This window comes from Notolepis coatsorum (genome assembly GCF_963971535.1).
Source record: "Notolepis coatsorum genome assembly, chromosome: 7".
Lineage (NCBI taxonomy): Eukaryota > Metazoa > Chordata > Actinopteri > Aulopiformes > Paralepididae > Notolepis > Notolepis coatsorum.
In genome coordinates this window covers 86219655-86238911 of record NC_140171.1, presented here as the reverse complement: position 1 = coordinate 86238911, position 19257 = coordinate 86219655, and positions in this window count along the sequence as shown.

Below are 19257 nucleotides of genomic sequence, written 5' to 3'. Positions count from 1 at the left end.
CAAGAGAACTTCATTAGTCTTGCTATTAAAATTAGTCACGGTTTGCAAACCGTGGTCTTTGCATGATTTCAATCATGCAGGTCAATATCAGGGATGCACGATAATTATCAGGCCGATATCAGCAATTATGACGTCATCCCGATAAAAGTATTGATAGCTCTGATAATAAAAAAAATATATATATTTTTTTTACTTTTTTCTTTTCATGTCAACATTCACACGCACTATATATGCTTATTTAGGATTTGACTTGATTCAACAACAAAGCAGTCGGGGCAAAGGCAAGCCAAAAACGGTCGAAAATGTGGTTATTTGAAGTTTGGATTTTTTTCTTCTCACAACTGAGGTAGGTAGATTACATTTTTAGAGACTAAAGTACCGAAAAAGGTACCGTTGGGTACCGGTATCGATTCACAGGTACCGGTACCGTATCGGTTCAAATGTGAACAGCATCCCTACTGACAAAGCACAATACCTGTTGGTTTTTAGTTGTTCAGGGAAACACATTGTTAATGACATTGACGGATTGTGAATTTTGTGATCGACTCAAATTATATTTATTTGGAAAAATAAATAGTCACTTTATTTGAAGAGTCAAAACTGTTCTCTTGGCTTTGTTTTGTTCATATAGTAACGCTCATGTCATGATAAATCTGGTTAGGTCAAAACTACAGGAATATACATAAAAAAATGTATAATTATAGTACAATAAATATATATATCGGTTATCGGTATCGACCTTGAGGAGCAGAAAGTTATTGGTATCGATATCGGGGTCAACAAATCAATATCGTGCACCCCTAGACAGAACAGTGATCCTTCTTATACTTTAATTCAACTGTAACTAGGGATGCTCGATATTGGCTTTTTTTACCGATATACCGATATTGTCCAACTCTTAATTTCCAATACCAATATCAACCGATACCGATATATGCAGGGTTTCCCCCCCAAAAAACTGAATAATTTCAGGTAATTAACATTACATATGTCTTGTTGTGGAATTAACATAACATTATGCATACTTTTGACACAGAATTTGTTCTTACTTGCCTGGGTAAATAAAAGTTGGTTATAGAAATGTAAAAAGAATAATTAATTTTTTTTTACCGATATTTTCCTATATCACATTTGAATGCCAATATCGGCCGATAATATAGGCAACTGTAACCTTACCTTTATGAACTTCACAAGGGAGTCAATGGCTTCTCTGGCTGAGAGCTTTCCCGGTCTCTTGTTGCGTCCCTGAGGTGATGGTGGCAGGAGGTGGACAAGAAGCAAGAGGGAGGACATTTCACTGTCCCATGCTAAAAATACAAAAAATTAAATAAAAAAAATCAGAAATACATTTGACTAAAAGCTGTGTTTCCATTTGTTTAAAAAACAATTCACCCTTCCATTATTATATTCCTTTAATTCAAGCATACCATTGTTCAGTTCTATTGTGTCTGTTGTGGATTCAGCATTCTGAAGCAGGTCTTGAAGGTCGCCGGTCTGGGTGAGGCCACGGCTTTGTTCAAGGACTTTCTGCCTGCAGAAAGTAGGCCACTTCTCCAGGAACTTTGCAGAGATGTCATCACCAAACATCAGACTGAAATCCTGCTCAATCTGCAGACAAGATGGAATAAAACATGGTTGAAATTTTTTTGTCATACATTGTTAAATAGTAGGGCTGACCCCTATTAATCGATTAGTCGACTAATCGGTCGAAAGGGGCCGTAGTCGACTGGCCAACCTCTTAGTCGAATATAATATTATAAAAAAAAAAAAAAAAAAAAATATATATATATTATAATTTTTTTCAAAAGAAAAGAGGCATAGAAGCGTGGCTAACGCTAATGGCAGGCATACCAGAGGCTAACTGCCTACGAAAACAGGCACAGAGGCACTGAAAGAGGATTTCATCAGTGGACCAATTGTATGCTTTTGCAGAGGACAAGAAGCCTTCAGTTGACTCCTTCAGACATTAAGCACCCCCCACAGCCCAAATGGAATGATAAAAAAAAAAAAAAAAAAAAACGTTTTTTTTTTTTTTTTTTAACAATCCTAGTCGACCATCCAAATCCTTAGTCAGGGACAGCCCTATTAAATAGGTTCACCCTATGACCAGGGATGTGATCAAAATTGTTTAAAAAGGTCATTTTTTATTTCAGTTAGACTTTAATGCAAGCCACATACCATTCCTGTGATGTCTAGGAATCGTGGAAAGGTGGTGAATATTTCAGAGGACTTGATTGGGTCATGCATCATTTCTTGGCGATGGGTGAAGGTCTGTTTCATCTTCTCCTTGATGATTGCTTCATCAGTTGTATGCTTCATCAGTGCACTGGCCTCACGAAACTGGGTGTCTGTGGTTAGCTGGTTTTCCTCAGAGAAGGGGGCTCTGTCGCCAGAACTTGGACCACCTGTAACAGTGTAGAAACCACACATACTGCTGCAATACTTTCCAGTGATATGCATTTACTATAATGATCCATCTTCACAGTTGCTAGATAAACAGTGGACTGGGACAATCTAAATTACATACCGATCAGTGGCTGAACATTACGGCTCTTCTTTTGTCCCTCTGATGCTATCTTTTGAAGTGATTTCACCCTCCATGCCAGAAACCCACTCCCATCTACTGGATTGTAATACTGCTCCTAAAACACAAGAAGTAAAGAGAAAAAAAAAAAATTATTTGGTTTAAATGGGCATGTGTAAATGTGTTTATTTCTCTCCTTAAAACTTAACACATGCCCTTCTCTGAAGAATTGCTAAAATCAAGGTCAACAGGTAGGACATCTGTGGTTCTTAAATTGTTGAGGTTAGGAGAAATGGTCAGCATACAGAAATGTTAACAAATATTTAGTTGAAATCGTACTCCGCACAGCCCTTTTAAGCAATTCCAGAGAAGTGAGGAGTAATGGGGTTGGTGTTTTATGTACCATGCATGTGATTGGATAATGTTATGCATAATGTTGTGTTAATTCCACGACAAGAGATATGTAGCCTAATGTTAATTACCTGAAATTATTCCTTTTGGGGGGGGGGGGGGGGAGAAACCCTGCATATATCGGTATCGGTTGATATCGGTATTGGAAATTAAAGAGTTGGACAATATCGGTATATCGGATATTGGTAAAAAAAAGCCAATATCGAACATCCCTAGAAATTATATAACAAGAATGACCTATAAACATAATAATTGTTAGACTAGAAGTCTTTATTTGTCATGCAGTTTTAACACACACGCAAGATGGGCGACGCACAGGAACACACATGCACTGAGTCGCCGATGAAATGTCTCTCTGCACTTTTCCCTGATGTACTTACATATCCCAAATTGCCCTGGGGATCGGCCAGGTATGGGAATAAGGCAGTGATGCCCTTTGCGTAGTCTTCTTTAACACGCCTTGAAGGACTCGTCCTACAGTGCACACATACACAAGTATGAGATCCAAACAAAAGTATTGCTGTGCCAATGCCTTCTGCACAATCTATGTAAAGCGCTTTGGATAACCATTTATCATTTACCAATTCTGCAAAAAGGAGGATCTTAGTAAAAACCAAAAATGTGTATTGGGTGCGTAATGTTTAGATAACATAATTACCCATGCTCTTTTGCCATGTGCGCAACCAATATCTTCACCATGTCGCGTCTTCTGGTATCCGTTAGGGTTTTCGTCCGAGCATAATCGGCAATGATCCTCTCTCCTCCAGCTGTGTCCCTCAGAATCTTTTCAGTCATCTAAGCGGGAGTAAAAAGGGGGGGGGGGGAGGACACACATGGATAGACAGTCATTTGGTGGCCAAGTATATTTAACCCTTTCACTGCCACACTAGTACCAGTATGTGGTATACAGTATGTGGTATAGTATGTGGTATACAGTATGTGGTACAGTATGTGGTATACAGTATGTGGTACAGTATGTGGTACAGTATGTGGTACAGTATGTGGTACAGTATGTGGTACAGTATGTGGTACAGTATGTGGTATACAGTATGTGGTACAGTATGTGGTACAGTATGTGGTATACAGTATGTGGTACAGTATGTGGTATACAGTATGTGGTACAGTATGTGGTATACAGTATGTGGTACAGTATGTGGTATACAGTATGTGGTGCAGTATGTGGTACAGTATGTGGTACAGTATGTGGTATACAGTATGTGGTACAGTATGTGGTACAGTATGTGGTACAGTATGTGTTACAGTATGTGGTACAGTATGTGGTACAGTATGTGGTACAGTATGTGGTATACAGTATGTGGTACAGTATGTGGTACAGTATGTGGTACAGTATGTGGTACAGTATGTGGTACAGTATGTGGTATACAGTATGTGGTACAGTATGTGGTATACAGTATGTGGTACAGTATGTGGTACAGTATGTGGTACAGTATGTGGTATACAGTATGTGGTACAGTATGTGGTATACAGTATGTGGTACAGTATGTGGTACAGTATGTGGTACAGTATGTGGTATACAGTATGTTGTATACAGTATGTGGTACAGTATGTGGTACAGTATGTGGTACAGTATGTGGTATACAGTATGTGGTACAGTATGTGATAGTAAAGGGTTAACCTTCTGTAGTGCGGCAGTGAAAGGGTTAACCTTCTGTAGTGCGGCAGTGAAAGGGTTAACCTGCTGTTGTGCGGCAGTGAAAGGGTTAAGGTGACAAATGTAAACCATGACCCCCCCCCCCCCATTTTCTCCCCAATTGTACTTGGCCATCCCCAATGCCCATGCTACCCCTTTATCAGAGTCACCATCTCCATTTCAAACAGTCATATGCAAAGCTTACCAGAGTGATACGAGTCAGGTCAGCACCGTTTCTTGGAACAGGACTAGACTGCAAAATGATGGTGTCATCAGACTCCCCCTCATTGTCTGCACCAGAGCTGAGAACGGAGCTTTGGCTGCTGGAGTTGCTTGCAGAGGTCCTCACTGAATCTAACAATCATGTAGACATATAAGTGTGATTAGATAGGAATGTTTGTGACAAGTGTAATGTAAAAAGACCACATTAGATTAGGAAGGATCCACACGTTACATTGGGCATATATACAAAGATCATTTCAAAGTACAAAAATACACAGTACCTGTGTGACATTTTAGGTTAGCCAGGACACGTGTAGCCTTTTTACAACGCATCCGCGTTTCCGGCGCTCTGATTGGCCAGGTCATGTGACATGTGCGCCCAATAGCGTGTTTGCCCATTTCCGCGTCGAACAGCCTGCAAACTACCTGGCGTTCTATCGCCATGCTCTAAGACAAACTCTAACCTTAACCAACTTCGAAGAGTGCCCTTAACCAGTGTAGAAACTTGCCGTCCCACGATTGCCGCTCATGTCACATGACCTGGCCAATCAGAGCGAAAAAAACGGGAACCCGGAAATGTTGTAAAAAGGCTTCAAGCAGCCAGGACTGTATGGATGAGGCTATAAGGCTCCATGTTAGCAACTCACCTTCAGGATTTGAGTCTTGGGGTGAACAAATCTCCAACACACCCAGGTCTGGTTTTTTTAGAAGAAATTGAAACGCCTCGTCGTCGACTTCAGTGTTTGAGTCATCATAGACCTTTAAGTCCAAGGTACTAGGAATTTCAAATTTCTTGGCAACTATAGACAAAACAAGATTGCACAAGCTTATTGATAAATCTGTTGTGCAATTTATTTAATTTGTATTAATTAAAATGTCATAAAATGGGATATTAAAATAGCCACTGAAAATGTGATCATATGAGGAAGATTGACAGCCTTAATTGACATACTTAACACCGGTTCCTGACAGGCAGCGAGCGTGCGAACTGGAGACGAAATCGTGCGCGACACTGTCCTGATATGAGGCGGCGCGTGTCCGGGTGTGTCTGTGTGTGTGTTACCTGGAAGCACACAGGGGCAAAGCAGCCTGCGATTCTTGACCAATAAAAAGTGTTTAGGGGCGTGACTCGGCCGCGTAATCGCTCAACTAGAGACACAGCGAGCGAATATTTGAGGGGGGAACGACATCGCCGCTCAGTTTGCTGTCGCTCGTGGCAGGTCAGGATAGTCTGATTGAAACGAATACATTTTAATCATTTTCGCAATCACGCTCGCTCGCGTCACTGCCTGTCAGGAAGGGGTGTAAGACATTGATTGGTTCACTCTATCCTAAATAAAATGGATTGTGCTTTGTACTGTAGGCCTACAGCTTAAATTAACATGCAGGGAAAGCCTAAACTGATACCCAGTATGTTGTTGCATAGGGCAGTGGTTCTCAAACATTTCATGTCAAGGACCCCCCAAATGGACAATTAGCCCACAGACCCCCCATTTGAAAAGATGTGCCATGGACCCCCATAAGACAATATTTGTACGGCTCTAGCAGTGATTCTCAACCATTTTAATTCCAAGGGCACCCATTTAATGGCATTTGTATCTTTGGGACCCCAATTTATATTGTAAAATCAATGTTAATTTAACTCTTGACGGTGTACAATGGACGTTGGGGTCCATGTGTTCACAGTCAGAGTTACAGACCAATAAGGGTCCATTTGGTTCCTAACTATCAAGGCGGACGCCATTTTGAGAACCAACGGCACGCTGTGCAAAATGTTTCACTCACCACACTCCAAAAAAGTTGTGAAGGTCAATTGGCCCTCAAAACAGATGAATTTCTGCCGGTCAACGTGTTTAACACGTACAGCCTGCATCTGATGGCAAATAAATAATAACAGTTACTAAGATGATACATATAGGGCACAACAACTCATGCATTATGAGGAGTGTTACAATTAGAAAATATTACAAAAGCACCATACAGTAAATTTCGCTGAGTACATTTTACTCAAACTGAGTAAAACTTTACTCACGTCTTGGGCTCAAATTGACTCAGTTTGAGTAAAATTTACTCTGTGAAATTTACTGTGAGGATAGTTCCACAAGTTTCCATTATATTATACATGGAGGCAGAACACACAAATTAGTCAACCCAGTACAATGGTTCAAATAAACACTTGTTGAACCGAACAGTGCGTCAAATTAACTTGTTATGTCCATTTACCACTAGTAAAACAGTCAACCTACAGCACATTGCGGCAAATTTACGTGACTCTATTTAGAGTAAAACACACGTTGTCTCTTCAGCAAAATCCGCCAACATGTAACATATAATTGTTCCATCTCCTGTACTATGTCTACTTGTCTTGTATGTTCTTAATACGTCAGTTTTTGTATGGATATAGTTATATCACTACTTTTAACAACAGCCTACAGGCATGGTCTACAGGTATGGTCTCAGGCCTATACAGGTATAGCCGCATGCAGGTGAAAATTAGCTTCTGGCTAACACTAGCTCATATACATTTTACATGAAAACCGACATGTTGATTAATGTGCACTGTCCCTGATAGCAATACTGTTGATAATTGAATACTCGTGTTGCACCGACGTACCTGTTCTTAAGTTATTGTCCATAAAACTGTAAAACGTTTATTTAATAGCGTGCGTGCTAGCAGCTAACATGCTAACATCGTGATAGATGGCTCTGTGGCTTAGCTGTAATGTACGGTGACTCTATTTAGAGTAAAACACACGTTGTCTCTGCCACCGTTTCAGCAAAAAACGCCAACATGTAACATATAATTGTTCCATCTCCTGTACTATGTCTACTTGTCTTGTATGTTCTTAATAAGTCAGTTTTTGTATGGATATAGTTATATCACTACCAGTGATGCCGGTAACGCGTTACTAAGTAACGCGTTATTGTAATCTGATTACTTTTCCCCGAAAATAGTAATCTAACGCGTTAATCTTTAAAAGCCAGTAATCTGATTGCAGTTACTTGTCCAAGTGGCTGTGCATTACTATTTCGTTACTATCTCATCATAAATTCATAATGCAGGCGGAATGCAGTATTTTATTTCGTTTTCGACAGTCAAAAATACATTTTTGAGCTGTTTTTCTTATTTGGGAGTGACGTGGTGTGGCAGTGAAAGGGTTACACAAGAATGTGGCCCGCGGCGTGACTGGACTCTCTGTCTGTGAGTGACTCTGCTTTGGCCCAATCACATTCCCCATCCACAGTCTGCGAATCAGAGGCAGAGTAGGGCGGGTCTTCACAGCACGTCATTTGACATATGCGCCAATCGTGTGACGGCAGGGCTCCGTTGCATTCGTCTGAGAATTCCACCCCAAAACGCTTACAGGAAGAAAAAACGCGGCTTATTATTATTACCGAGGCGCGCGGCTTATTATATTATTAAAACAGCTACTTGTGGGCACTCATAAAAACACCGTGGTCTACAAGTTGTTTAGCGAGAGGATGGTGGTAATGTGCTTCAATAGAACAATGGATCAATGCCATGTCAAAACTCGGCTCCGATGAATTGAAAATGGGGGACCCTGATGTAAACAAGACGAAAGTCTTTCTCTGGTCTGCATCCCCTTAACAATTGTATGTATTGAGCCGTACTGTACTGTACCCATTCTGCAATCTGTTAATAAAGTTTTCATTCATTCATTCATTCTGAAGGGCTCCGCAGTACACACACAGACACACACACACGCGCGCGCGCGCACACACGGGATCGCAGCAGCCACACACACATTTCCACTGTCCAATAGACAAGCGCCCTTTTCGACCGCGTGACATTGTTCAGATGTTTCAACTTCACCCCCAGAACCGCACCGAGTCCACCAAAACTATATGTGAAAGCGACCTAAACGTAAATACTGTCTACCGCTAAAAACAGCACATCCAATTGCATTGAAAGCATCTGGAATCACAACACTACGACGCTTCGACTAGGTACAGGAGGACTGATGGTGGCAGAGCAAAAGCTCTTATTTGCCAGATTTACAGTTAATTTACATGTTAAAGAGAGACTGCATTGTATGTTTATAGAGAGACATTTATAAAAACAATTTAATAGTTACAGTTGATATAATTGAATAGTTCAGCCTGCATTTGTTAGATGTGAATGGATTATATACACTGGTTTTGTAAAACCACTGGCTGGCTGCTCTAATGCTGTGAGCATCATAGACTGTTGCTTTACCATACTACAGAAGCTGAAGCACTAGTTTAACAATTTACGTTATGTGCAGAGAAACATGTTAAAAACAATTTATGCACTTTCAATAAAGCGTTTTAAAAAAACTGTTGGGGGAACGACGACGACTTCGTAACCTAGTTACTTTCAAAGTAACTAAGTTACTCTGATAATCAAGTAATCAGTAAAGTAACTTGGATTACTTTTTAAAGGAGTAATCAGTAATCAGTAATCGGATTACTTTTACAAGTAATCTGTGGCATCACTGATCACTACTTTTAACAACAGCCTACAGGCATGGTCTACAGGTATGGTCTCAGGCCTATACAGGTGGAAATTAGCTTCTGGCTATACACTAGCTCATATACATTTTACATGAAAACCGACATGTTGATTAATGTGCACTGTCCCTGATAGCAATACTGTTGATAATTGAATACTTGTCCATACAACTGTAAAACGTTTATTTAATAGCGTGCGTGCAAACGTATAGCAGCTAACATGCGAACATCGTGATAGATGGCTCTGTGGCTTAGCTGTAATGTTGCAAATTAGTTACACACATTGCTGTTTAATAAATTAACAAATAATAATAATAATCTTACCTGGTATTTGGCATCCAAGAGAAGGAAAATATCGCTGTATTGCGCTCTTGCTGGTATACCTGAGCTTGAAGCGAGAGAGAAAGATGGCGTCGGCACCTTTGGGAATTATATGGATAGTAGGCGTGACCAATGCTGTATTACTCCAATAGAAACTCTTCTGGAACTTTACTCTCACTCTATTGGCCACAGGCAATGATTATGCCCCAAATGGAGTAAATATGACTACTTGAGAGGAAAATAATAACTCCGTAATAATTACTCTGGGAAAATGACTCCCCAGTTTTTCCTGTGTAGTAGTATCCTTCAAGTAACCACGCTGAGAAGAGGCCAAATCCTTAATATGCGCATCAATGAACTGAGATATTTTTTCTGTGGCAGAGCCAATACCGGAAACAATAGGTCTACCAGGAGGGTTAATCATATGGATTTTAGGTAAAGTGTAAATAATAGGAGTAACCGGGTACTCTACGAACATAAACTTAAATTCATTTTCTGTAATTACCTCAGACAATCTCAGGCTTTTAAGGACCGTTTTGATTTCCGTAGAAAATCTGAACACAGGGTCTGAATTTAGAAGGGTATATACCTCAATCTCATTCAATTGTCTGTTTATCTCAGATATATACGAGCTCTTGTTTTGGAGCACGATACCAGACCCCTTGTCAGCTTTTCTAAAAATTAAATCATCCTTCTTCATGAGCTCCTTCAGTGCTGCAGACTCCGATTCAAGTAAATTTGGATAAAGATGGGCTTTGTGACTGGTCTCACATAACTCAAGGACATCACTTTGTACTAATCTGCAGAAAGTTTCAACTGAGGGAGGATTGAGATGGGGAGTAAACAGACTACGGGGTTTAAATACTTTTCTTTTAAAGGTGTCTGGCTCTATCTCAGGCCTAGCATCAGCATCATCATCATCACTTATCAACACATTTTCATTAGCATATTGAGTTCTCTTATCAAACCCTCTGGCATAAAATGCTTTCAACTTAATATTTCTAAAAAACTTAAATAGCTCTACCTTGGTAGTAAATGCATCCACCTTGCAGGCTGTTACAAAAGATAAGCCTTTAGACAGGATATTATGGTGTGGGTCGCTCAATAATACATCTGAAATGTTGACAATGCCTTTAATAAAACCAAGCATATCGACAGGGCCACGTTGTCTACTTACAGCCCTATTACGAGAGAAACTGTAACTGAAATTGTCAATAAACATTGGCATATTCTGCAGTCCGACCCTCTCATAGGGACAGCGTTTCAGCATTCGCCTAACTATTTTTACAAGAGACAAGCGAATTTATCTAATCTCCTAGTCAAAACTGATTTGCCCTTAAAGAAACCTTCTCATTTTATGTCCAACATCCCAGATGGAAATTTTCCCTGCCAATCCTGTGTTCAGTGCCAGGGTATGATTAAAGATAAATTTTTCGCACATCCAAAAACGGGGAAAAATATCCCAATCAAAGGACGGATTACGTGTAATTCGTCCAATCTGGTGTATTTGCTAAAATGTCCTTGTAATTTTTCCTATGTGGGCAAAACAACGAGAGCCTTTAAATCAAGAATAAGTGAACACAAATGTGCTGTGAGGAATTTAGATGTCAAGTCATCGGTAGCTCGGCATTTCTCTAAGTGTAAGCATACCGTCAATGACCTCAAATATATGGGACTAGAGTTAGTACTCAGGCCAGCGCGAGGTGGAGACAGACACAAGCTGCTGCTGCAACGTGAATGTTATTATATCCACCTGTTCAATTGTATCGAACCTAAAGGTATGAATGAAGAAAACGTCTTAACCTGTTTCCTTTAACCTCCTTACTCCCACATTGTTATTTCTGGTCTGATTAAAGATGTTGTTTGTTGCCAAACTAGAGGCATGATTCACAAAGATGCCCAATGGATAATTTGAAATTAATTAATTCAATTAAGTAAAGTGGCTCAATTAGCCCTATAAATTAAAGGGCATGCTATATGTTATCAAGTTTCTGGTAATTTTGTTTTGTTTCGTTTTGTATTGTATTGTTTATAAATATTTATTGATTATATAGTTATATCTATACATATGTATAAATTATGATTGGACTCTTTTTGATAGGTCATTCATTTAGTCATATTGCATAGGCACACCTGCGTTGTGATGTCATTTCCTGCCGTGTCATTTACCTGCCAGGTGTATTTAAACATCACCTTGAATGCATTTCCAGTGCTAGCCATACCACTGATGAAGGACATTGTCCGAAACATGTCTGCTTTTGACTCAGGCTGCCAATAAAAAACATTGAACCTGTGAGTGCTGGTCCGGCTACCCTGCTTTGATATACTATAATATGATTGAAAAAGGATGTTTTGTTGAGAGTAAATAAAACTCTCAGAGGAGATTTGGACCTTGAAGCAAACAGTTTGAGTCTTCTTTCCATATGAGAAAATCTGTGTTTCAGGAAGGAATGATGACATCGAACGCACATGATTTGTGAAGGTACCCGACAGCTTTGGCACCCGTAACACCCACTGCAGCAGACCTGTGCACCGTGGGGAGAAAGGAAGGCACTTCTGCAAAAGCTACATCTGTAAATGTAATGTGCAAATGAGGCGTGGTTGTCAAAATGAGAAATTTGAAGCCGTGCTCCACTCAAGAAATTAAACGATCAAAAATGTAATGCGGATGAGCGTCGAGTCCAGAAATAGTCGGCGTGTAAAAGGGAGAAATATGGCACTTTTATAAAGATATTCCATTACTGCCAGCTGTGTGTGTGTGTGTGTGTGTGTGTGTGTGTGTGTGTGTGTGTGTGTGTGTGTGTGTGTGTGTGTGTGTGTGTGTGTGTGTGTGTGTGTGTGTGTGTGTGTGTGTGTGTGTGTGTGTGTGTGTGTGTGTGTGTATGTGTGTGTGTGTGTGTGTGTGTGTGTGTGTGTGTGTGTGTGTGTGTGTGTGTGTGTGTGTGTGTGTGTGTGTGTGAGTGTGAGTGTGAGTGTATAATGGACATGTAGGTGTGTGCATGCACGTGTAAGCAAGGTAGTTGTATAAGGATGTTTCCATTTCATGGTAAATTAGACTCCAGAACCGTCATCACTTCAAACCACCACTAAAAACACATTGAAGAGAGAGATGCTAAAGTGAAAACATTAGACAGTAATTTAGAATATGTCAAGGTCAGTAAAAAGGAGGTGGAGAGAGATGAGAGATATAAAGAGAGATAGAGATGCTAAAGTGAAAACATTGGACAGTAATTTAGAAGATTTCAAGGTCAGTAAAAAAGGAGGTGGAGAGAGATGAAAGAGAGAGAGAGAGGTATAAAGAATGAGACCAAAAGATGGAAAGAGAGGTGCTGAGGAAAATACAGATAAAACAAAGTGTGACTTTGGAACGAAAGACAGAGGTGATTAAAGTGAGGAAGGAAGAGAGAGCGAGAGAGATGGTGAAGAAAGACAATCAGATAAGGTTGATAAGTTGTACTGAGAGGGTCACAGCTATAGGAAAGAGAAAGAGGAGAGAGAGAGAGAGAGAGAGAGAGAGAGGGAGAGAGAGGGAGAGTGAATAGGAGAGGAAAGAGATTATGTTTACATGGAGGGTGATTGTCTCTTCAAACCGCATAAAAGTTGTCTGGATATTGGAAATGGCTAGGGGTGGGATTATGGTTAGGGCTAATTGATAAAAGTTGTCTGGATGTTGGAAAGGGCTAGGGGTGGGGTTATGGTTAGGGCTAATTGATAAAAGTTGTCTGGATGTTGGAAAGGGCTAGGGGTGGGGTTATGGTTAGGGCTAATTGATAAAAGTTGTCTGGATGTTGGAAAGGGCTACATTTACATTTAGCTGATGCTTTTATCCAAAGCGACTTACAAGTTCTGTATGACAAGTCATCAGGAAGGGCACAACTCTTATCAGCTGAGTAACAATGTTCATCAAAGTGTTGAGTGCTACAGTGTAGGTTAGTATATTAGGACAAGTACATGACAGTAAGGTTAGTTAGGGTTAGACTTTAAATTTTCTTTTAAATTTATTTCAGATAGTGGTTGAGGAAGTGTGTTTTTAGTCATCTGCGAAAGATTGGACGGGTTTCGGCTGTCCTAACTGTGGTGGGAAGTTCGTTCCACCATTGCGGGGCAAGGACTGAGAATATGAGGCTTCTCCTTGATGACCCTCCAGGAGCTCGGATAGGAGTGGGTCTGAGGTGGCCAGAAGCTACAGAGCGTAGGGGTCTTGAGGGTGTGTAGAGACCATTGACCGGAGGTAGGCGGGAGCGGTTCGCTTTGCCAATGGGGAGCCAGTGCAGGTCCCTAAGAAGTGGGCTGACATGGGCTGACTTCGGTAGGTTTGAGATCAGGCGGGCCGCTGCGTTCTGAATGAGTTGAAGAGGCTTGGTGGCAGTGGCCGGAGGGCCAGCAAGCAGTGCGTTGCAGTAGTCGAGGCGGGAGATGACTGTTGATTGGAGGAGGAGTTGGGTGACTTATTTAGTCAGGAAGGGGCGGATCCTTCTGATGTTGCTCAGGAGGAATCTACAGGTTCTGGTTGTCACTGCGATGTGAGCAGAGAAGTTCAACTGGTCGTCGAGGACAACACCAAGGTTCTTGGCGGTCGGGGACGCGGTCACAGCTGCATTCTCGACTGTGATGTAAAGGTCGGTCAGGGGGGAGGATTTGGCCGGCAGGTGAAGCAATTCTGTTTTACTTAGGTTCAGTTTGAGGTGGTTGGTCGTCATCCAGGTGGAGATGTTGGACAGACAGGCTGAGATTTGCTCAGAGACATGGATATCCGAGGGAGGAAATGAGAGGTAGAGTTGAGTATCATTGGCATAGCAATGATATGAGAAGGCATGAGACGTGATAATGTTACCCAGAGATTTAGTGTAGAGGGAGAAGAGAAGGGGTCCAAGCATAAAAAAAAAATATATATATATATATATTATTATGCCGAATTTTCTTCTTCGCTTTGAAATATTATAGTGAAATATTTTGCACTGTTGTCGCATATCTCTTGTTGAAATCCTCCCACAGGTTCTTTTTTGTAAGTCGAATGTTCTGCACACCCCTATATGACAGCTATACAGCTGTTCCCATGGTGCTCAGCTGTAGCAGTCAGCTGGCCTCCCGCGGCCCTCGTGCAGTTCCCAGAGGGAGGAGAGAAGGGGTCCAAGCATAAAAAAAAAGAATTAAAATTAAAATATTATTATTATTATAATTTTTTTCTTCTTCGCTTTGAAATATTATAGTGAAATATTTCCCAGTGCTGAGGTTGCATTCTGTGCAGTGTCATGATGGCAACCCCCGCTAAGAATGCAAAGAAAATTCGGACATTCCAGCCCTCGTGGACAGTCGACTACGGGTTTGTGTGTCAGAAGGACCGTGCTGTGTGTATTTTCTGTTTGGAAAATGTAGTTTGGCGAACGTCATCTGTGAAACGCGCCTCTCTCTCTCTCTCTCTTTCTCTCTCTCTCTCTCTCTAGCTGGCCTTGCTCTGGTGGAGGGATTGGAGGAGGAGGAGGGTGTGCTTTGTGTGTGCACTGTGTGTGTGCCATCATGTTAACGTTAGCCTCAGTTAAACCTTGCGACGCCTCGTTAGATGAAGCTGTGTTCTGAGGTGTCCTGTGTTCTGAGCTGTGTTCTGAGCTGTGTTCTGAGCTGTGTTCTGTGCTGTGTTCTGCATGTGTTCTGTGTTCTGAGCTGTGTTCTGAGATGTGTTCTGAGATGTGTTCTGAGCTGTGTTCTGTGCTGTGTTCTGCATGTGTTCTGTGTTCTGAGCTGTGTTCTGAGATGTGTTCTGAGCTGTGTTCTGAGCTGTGTTCTGAGCTGTGTTCTGAGCTGTGTTCTGACTGTGTTCTGTGCTGTGGTCTGAGCTGTGTTCTGTGCTGTGTTCTGTGCTGTGTTCTGAGCTGTGTTCTGAGATGTGTTCTGAGCTGTGTTCTGAGCTGTGTTCTGTGCTGTGTTCTGAGCTGTGTTCTGAGCTGTGTTCTGAGCTGTGTTCTGAGCTGTGTGCTGAGCTGTGTTCTGAGCTGTGTTCTGTGCTGTGTTCTGCATGTGTTCTGTGTTCTGAGCTGTGTTCTGAGATGTGTTCTGGGCTGTGTTCTGAGCTGTCTTCTGTGCTGTGTTCTGAGATGTGTTCTGTGTTCTGAGCTGTGTTCTAAGCTGTGTTCTGTGTTCTGAGCTGTGTTCTGAGCTTATATAGTGCTTTTACTAACTGTTTTTGTGGGAGCTTTGATGCAGCCATCTTCTTCTCATTGTACAGCCAATATGTAAACAGCTCTGGTCATGTGACACTACACATATTTAATTGAGACCCTTTATTTGTTTATTATTTCAATTTAGCTGGAAATACATTGCTACATCATTCAGTAACATTAGCAGAGCCTTATAACAAAAACATTATTACGGTCACCATTGTGACCAGTGGGATTAATCAACTAATTTTATTATTTATTTTTCTATTTCATTGAACATTGCACATGTTAAAAGCAATTTCTTTTACTCAAAATGTGAGTATTACCAAGTCAACTTGTGTTCTTTAAAACAATGAAAATAAACATAGTTTTATTAGGTTGAAATAATGTGGTTGTGTACTTATTTTTCTGTTAACTTATTATGGATTGAAAACTGAAACCCTTAATGCACAGTAACTGAACTCAATATTTTAAACCTTCTGGTAACTTATTATTATTATTTTTTTTACAGTGTAGTCTTGCGATCAATCGAAACTTCTTTACATGTTATACCTCACATTCACCCTCCATTCACATCCTGGTGTTCTCCTGGTGTTCTCCATTAGGCCTGTAGGTGGAGCTATGACAGCACATGTGTGGCTTATATGTGTTTCAACCACATCTAAATGCTGTGATGTGATTCGTTTATCACTACCTGGGTAAACTGATTTGGTCTCTGGCTGAGTGGGGGTGTCTGGGTGTGTGTGAGTCTCTGGGATGGGGGTTTCTGTCACTCAATGTTAACGGCATTATCCCAGGTGTGTGAGTCTTAATCTCTGTCACATGCATTAGTGTGTGTGTCTCTTGTTAATCAGCCAAAACTGGTTGCTAGGGGGGGGGGGGGGGTTATGTGAGATAGAGTGGGTGTGTGATCACTTCAGTTGGTTACAAAAGTCAAGCCAACTGTTGTCTGTTTTCAGCTTAGCCATTCTGAATAATGCTATAATAATGTTGAATAACCCATTAATAAAAAATACACGATAATATCAATTCTATTGACCATATGAACATAAATTGTTACTTCACTAATAAACAGGGTCTGTGGATTATCTTGAGGAACCGTGTCATGATTTCTGGAAAGAGACGTCGCTTAATTCCCACTTCCAGTTAGTTTAAAAAAGACTAACATAACTGTATGAAAATAAGCAGAATGTACTGTAGCAATGTATGTACATGTGAGTGTTGCTTTTCTAATGCTTGTATCCGTATGCGAAACCGGACGTGGTCACTTTTTAGAAACTGATGTTCGTTGGTTGTTTTGGAAAAGATTGGAAGCATGTAATAGGCCGAGTAGGGTGTCAATCAAACAGTGGTCATTTTAGCTTTCAAACGGTGTGTTGGTTGACACAGCCTGAAGCCGACAGACGAGGCTTAAGATGTTAAGAGAGCTATTCAGGGGGAGGGGTTTTGGGATCTCAGTGAGAACGCTGGCGAGTTTCTAGTTTGCTTTTAGTGGAGGTCTGGAGTAACAGAAGAGAGAAGGAGAGCTACTGCTATTTACTACATTTGAGTTTTGGACCAAAGTATACAGCTGATTAATAATAATAATAATAATAATAATAATAATAATAATAATAATAATAATAATAATAATAATAATAATAATAATAATAATAATAATAATAATAATAACTTTATTTATATAGCACCTTTCATACATGGATTGCAGCTCAAAGTGCTTCACAGCAAATAGCATAAAATGAACATAGGCATATAATTTGCATACAGTTGACAGAATAAAAGCAATTAAAGCAGTGCAATGTAGAATGTGCAGACATAAGTATAGGCATAAAATAAGTACAATAAGTACAGTGTTGCTGGATGTAGGATATGATTAAGGATATCATTACCCTGGTTGCTCGCCGCTGTGATTCATATGGAGGAATAAATACCCACAATCTCCCTTTGACTTTCTGGTGGCTCAGCTAAGCTAAGGAGTAGATAACGAGTGTGGTATAGTACTCCACTTAGATAGTTACCGGTACATACTGTACAGCTACTGTTAGCCACATGAAGTGAACCGTTCATATCAACAACGACTCAATATCTTGCAGTCCAACTGTGGTCTCCATGTAACCTCAGTCATCGACTGCTGCCAGGTGACAGAACAGAGAGAGTGGTAGTGGGAAATAGACAGACAGAAAGAAAGACATAGCTATAAAGACAGACAGATGAAGATAGACAGAAATACACAATAGTCAAGAGACAAGAGTTTTATTTGTCACGGCATACACGCGGGGGGTGAAATGCAGGGGGTCATGCCCACAGCGATTGTGCAATAATACAAGTAATAAGAATATGATGAGAATAGACATTTGTGCAATAATACAAGTAATACAAATAAGACATAACAAGTATAATGTACATACATTTTACAAAAAGCATGGTAAGACATGCTAAGGTCCTGCGATAGTTCAATACACGGTTAGCTACGGATGAGGCACTGGGTCTTATGTACACTACTATACAATGCTATACTATACAATCTACAGTTGTACTATGTGTCCTTATGCTAGCTTGCTATATATCTATCTATTTACTATACAAGAACCACTCCCGTTCTTGTTTTTAAAGTGACCTTTTCATTGTGTAAAGTGACCGTTGAGTGTGAGCTTGTGCAGCATGTGTGTATGTGTGTGTTCATGCTAAAGTGACTGCTAGTGTGTGAGCGTATACAGTGTGTGTGTTGTGTGTGTGCTCATGTGTGCTTGTGTGTGGAGAGTTCAGTGTTCAAGACTCTGATGGCCTGGGGGAAGAAGCTGAGCCGAAGTCTCTCTGTCCTAGTTGCTGGTGTTCGCAGGCGTTTGCCTGACCACAGCAGCTTGAACAGGCTGTTGTTGGGGTGGTGAGGATCTTTCATTATTTGGCAGGCTCTGGATTTGCACCTCTTTTTATATAAGACCTGCAGGGGTGGTAGTGCAATACCCGTAGTACGCTCAGCTGAGCGCACCACTCTCTGTAGGGCCTTCTTGTCCTGTGCCGTGCTGTTTCCATACCAGGCAGTGATGTTTCCAGTCAAGATGCTCTCTACAGCTCCGGAGTAGAAGGACTGGAGTATCTTCCCAGATACTCTGAACTTCCTTAACTGTCTCAGGTGGTAGAGGCGCTGCTTCGCCTTTTTTAGAGAGACAGAAAGATAAAGATAGACAGAGACACACATACTGTAGATATGGACAGACAGAATGAACAACATAGAGACAGACAGATACAGATAGACAGAGACACACATACTGTAGATATAGACAGACAAAATGAAAGACGGAGACAGACAGAGACAGGTATAGACAGATAGAATGAAAGACATAGATAGAGAGACATACAGATAAGAAAGATAGATATAGACAGACAGACAAAGACATAGGTGGAGAGACAAACATAAAGATAGATGGACGGAGCAAGAGAGGATACAGCGACGGGAAGAAAAAGTTATAGTATGAGGT